We start from the raw sequence: 5,387 nt of genomic DNA on the forward strand, positions 1-5,387 counted from the left end.
TGGCCTAAATACGGTTGATGGACTTAAAGCCAATTAGTTGACATCATTTGATGTATAGATTGTTTTTCGTCGATGAGTGAAAATAACCTAAATTTAATCCAAAAAAAAAAAAAATACTTAAGTATCATCTATCATTTTTCTTTTACAGAAAGCTTAATTGAAGAAATTATATAAGAAGTTCTTTTTAAAATACATTATTAAGCTTACATGTAAACGTTTTAATTCTGTTATAGAATCATTTAAAAACTTATTAATACCAATAGAATATGTTAGAAGAAATTGCCTCATTAATTTGAGATTTTAACTTGAACATAATGGATTAAATCAATTAAAGTTGACAATCTTTTTCTTTACATTGTAATCTGAATAAATTCTTAGATTACAGTTATTATTATTAATTAAGATTGATAAGTATAATATGATACCCTGAAGCAGTGATTGTTCTTAGTCATAAATTTCTATCTGAATTTCTACAAATTCTTTTATGAAATAATAAGTAATTAAAAGTATCAATGAAGAGTTCATTGAAACTGAATTTTATTCTAATATTAATATTAAAAATTATTTTAAAAAAATTGATTTTATTCATCAACAGCATATGCTGTTAAAATGTGCTCATGTATTGCTTCTGGTCCTACAAATTCACAGTATTCTTCTATTTTGTACGAAGGAAAAATAGAACAAGATATTTTTAATTTAAAGTTTTTAAATTCTTTTTTAATATATTATTTAAATTATCTTTTATTTTACATATTTAATAAATTATTTAAGTCATCAAAAATGTATAAATTATATTAGATTATATATTATAAAATAAAATGTAGGACATAAAAGGATAGACGTAACGAGCAATTATTTATTGTGACATGGTCACAATGCCGTGTTACAATTTTTAATTTAAAATATATGCTCTCTACCTGAAATTAGTAGTGGCTTACCCCTGTACATCATACTTTTCCTGTTAGCAATGAGTCATGCCGGTCATCTATCTAACTTCTTTCAGGGGAAAATATTTGAATTGAAATAACGCCATTTCTGATTTAAACCGGAAGTTTGTGTATTGTTAATCGGGCCTCCTGCCCCTAAGCTTTCCATACCTGGTCTCGTGTTTCATCTATCTAATTTCGTTCTCGTGATTAAGAAAAGACGGACGGACGACAGTGGGGATTTATAGGATTTATATGCAGCCCAAAGAGCATAATTACAAAAATAGTGGATTAAGAGTTTAAATTAAAATATAAACAAAAAAATAATAATTTAAAATAAAATAATGAAATCAAAGTAAATGTAATGGAAGGCCGAATGGACGAGACGGTTAAGGCATCATTAAGGCCTATCTTCCTGGGGACCTAGAATGTAACACGAGTTTAGGTTTATTTTGGTAATGACAACGTTTATTTTTTTTACAAATTATTTTGGTTTATGATAACGCGACGGGTGCCGAGGGGGATGCCTTCCGGGAGGACTTACTTAGGGAAACTGAACCCTATTTAGGTGTTACTAACGTTAAGAAAACTCGGAAAACTCCATGTTGGCGAGGCGCAAATTTACGACCGACTAACTACCAATGTTCAGTGGTTTTATGCACTCGGCCACTAGTGGGCACAGGATTAAATACGAGCAAGCAATTCAGAAGAACGTCCATCTGAACCCACGCGAACTCAAGACCATAAAAAAGATCATCTTAGAGCCCTAAGGTCATAAAGAATTAAAAATGGAAAAATAAAGTAAAAGTACTGTACTGCACCCACCACTGTTGTTGTAATCGTCATCAATGTTGGATAAATATTACACCCGTAAGGTTTTATAATGTATTATTGCATAGAAATTAAGTTTCTATCACATTAATTATTAGTATAACTACTATCAACACATTAAGAGTTATTCGAAAAAGTTTTTCAATTGAATTTGTACGTGAATTTCAATTGGAAAAACTTGAGGAGCGAAACTCTAAAATGGTTAAATAAGTAAATAAATAAATAAATAAATATATATATATATATATTTATATTTATTTATATTAGTTTTGGTGGCATGACATTATTATTATATCCACTGTCGCTGAATGTACAGAACAAGGACACATGTCAGTGAGTTGAATGAATTATAATCTACCATTTTGGTAAATTGTTTTAATTGTTAATATTTTATGCTGAGTGCTTTCAGATAATTAAAAATTTATTATTTTAGTTTCTATTATGAAAATATTCATATTGTTAAGATGATTATTATTTGATTTGTAGGACATTTAAAACACTAATAAATTTTCATTAAATGTTATTCGAAACACCTGAATAGTTCTAAAAATGACGACAACGGTTACAAGACTAAGGTGCAGTACATTACCTGGGTGCATAAAATATAACTATATTTCAATTCAATTTTGTTTAGTTAGGCTTTATACCAATTTACCATTAATTTATATTACGATTGAGGATATTTTGCGTAGAAATAGTATTGACAGAAAAAATGCTAATCTAAAAATAAAATATCAGAAACATACAAAATTATGAAAAGAATATTCAAAGTTAAGAATGATTTGTACAGTTTTGTGATGATCGAAAATAATGTAAAGATGAAGAAATTGCTGAGAGTTATGGCAAACGAGATAAATGTGGAATAAATTCTATTTGATATATTTATATGAAAAGATTGTAATTAGTAAATTACAGAAAAGTTTTTCACTTTACTCGTAAATAATTCTGTTTGGTTTGGTTTGATTTGAAATACGGCAACACAACAAATGTTTGATCTACCAAGGTGGATGCCTCCCGAGAGGACGTACGGAAACTGGTATCTAGTTAGTTGTTAGGCATGTGAAGAAATCCTGTAAATTCCACGTGACATGCCCATTGGTGAGGCGTGAAATCACGATCAAACTACCAACGTTGAGTAGTTTTACCCACTCGGCTGTTAAATAATTCGGAAATAAAAACAGTAGTGAATACGCTATGCACTAATAAATCTCTCTAAAATGTAGCTTATTCAGTTATTATTCTTGGATTCAATCATCATAGAATATACAAGTATGTTACAAAAGTTTAGTTAAATGTTATTAGCATCTTTTTGATTTTTTTATTATACTTTTATTATACTTTTATAGCAAAAAAGGAATTATTTAATTTGAATTCATATCCAAATGTATAAATATTTACTTGTATCAGAAGGACAAAGTAGCTAAAATTCGAATCTTGTTATCAATCATTATCTAATGATACAACTAGTCCTTGTGAGTGACAGTTTATTTCAGTTAATTAACTTTATCTTTTGTAAAATATATTATTGGATTAAATCTTTTGATTTAAATCTAAGAAAATGTTCCATTATCAATATAAAAATAAGGGAGAAGAGTTGTCTAAAAATCATTATTATATTTTACTGAACAGTATAGGCCTATACATTTTGTTATTAGCAATAACATCATTGTATTGAAACGAAAGTTTAAAGAACAGAAATTTAGAATAAATTAATTTAAAAGCATTAGAAAGTTTCACTTAAGATATTAAAATAATGTTTTTAATTTTGAACAAAATACGATGAATTAAAATATATTTATTAGTAAAAAGTAAAAATCTTAAAATTTAATATCAGAATTTTAAAAATTTTTATAGATAATAAATATATTTTTTAAAAAATACTTATAACTTGAAGTTTTTAGAATTGCATAAATTAATTAATTGCTTATATGAACACTAATGTATACCAATAAACTAATAGTCTATATAATATTATATATATAGCAATAGTACAATTTATAATTTTATATAAAAACAAAACTGTAAATTGTACTGTACTGAAATATTGTTTCAGTACAGTATAGATTACAAATTAGATTTTTTTATTTTTTTGGATTAAATTAATTAACTTTCGAAATAATTAACTGAATTCGAATAACGCTTACAGTGATCCAGCGGATAAAACCATTTAACACTGATCGGAAGTCGTGGGTTTGCGACTGACCAACGGGCTGGCAATATGGAGTTTTTTGGGTTTTGTTCACATTTCTAACACTTAATTTATGTTGGGAAATTTCGAAAATATAAATCTCAAATGTCATCTCTCTTACAATTACGGTTCTTTTTGATCCATTGACCTTTCTCCTCTCCTTTCATCTCACCTTCCTTTCGTCTCCTTTCTGCGCTGAGTATACTCTTTTACTTCTTCTTCTTGTCCAGTTTTTGATTTCTGAGCTATTTCTTTTTATAAATAATTCTACAAAATTTCGCATTTACTTTGTTTTTTCTCGAAAAACTTACGCTTAGAGTTATTGCAATCCATTTAACGATTATCGTCTTACATAACCACTTTACTTATCTCCATCATCACGCTATAAAGGTTCCTCTTGATGACATGACATGTATTAAGCTTTTTAAATTTTTTACGAATACAAATCAAAAGGATAAGGACAATTTACAAAAACTTATTTCATGCAATTTTTAGAAATTTTTCTACAAACTCTACATGTATTGATCAAATTTTAAATCAATATTTATAGTTTATTATCTACTGCATTTGTATTTGTGCAATTGCTATATCGATTTTTGAAAACTGACGAAAGAAATGTATTTTTTTTTTCGTTTATATATTAGAATGATACTTTTTTTACACATTAGTGAAATGCAAAATCAAATTAAAATGGGTAAAATTCGCTTGATTAGAATGTATGATGATGCTTCATCATACAATCTAATCAAGATGTTAGTGTGAAGATAATATAGATTATACCAAAGATTGGTCCGAACAGCGTGTCAACTTTGCTATTGGAATTCTAGAATTTTTAATATTTTCCAAAATTATATTACAATAAAGTATTCGACTAATTATAAAGACTGATCCACACATTCCGTATTCGCTGATTGCCGAATAATTGCCTATTCGTCCCCTTTAATTCCGCACAATAATTCCGACAAGGAGTGGGAAACGGCGAATACCGATTATTATTCACGAGTAAATCATCCATATTACTCCGTATTGATCAAATGTTTGCTCAGCATTCGGCAAACACCGAATTTATCGAGCGGCCATAATACCAAAAATGTGCCTCTATACATGCAGTGTTGGCCAAATCCCAAGGGATTAATGTTTGCCATTTGGCGAATATAGAACTATGTGGATGGGTAGTTTGTGGTATATATTCGGAATTTACCAATATACCCGAATGTTTGCTGTTTCTCACTCAGAATCGATCTTTTCACCCGTATCAAAGTAGGCAAACACGGCCTGGCCACGGGCAGAATCACAATCCAGATAAAGACAACATAGACTCGTGTGTATAACATGTGCCTATTTGACAAACAGTTTGACAAATACTTTAAACTTACAAGCAAACAATTGTCACTTGAAAAATAATAAATTTATTAAAAGTTTTCTGATTTTGAGATATTCCA

At 28.4% G+C, this 5,387-nt stretch overlaps 1 protein-coding gene across 2 annotated transcripts in view; it reads right to left on the bottom strand.

The window, feature by feature from the left end:
• The window catches only part of LOC111621971 (probable maltase-glucoamylase 2), a 41,934-nt gene that overhangs the window by 33,058 nt on the left and 3,489 nt on the right, over positions 1–5,387 (bottom strand). The window lies entirely within an intron of this gene.

The sequence above is a fragment of the Centruroides sculpturatus genome, unplaced genomic scaffold (assembly GCF_000671375.1).
Source record: "Centruroides sculpturatus isolate CEXI.00-Female unplaced genomic scaffold, Cexi_2.0 scaffold82, whole genome shotgun sequence".
NCBI classification, from domain to species: domain Eukaryota; kingdom Metazoa; phylum Arthropoda; class Arachnida; order Scorpiones; family Buthidae; genus Centruroides; species Centruroides sculpturatus.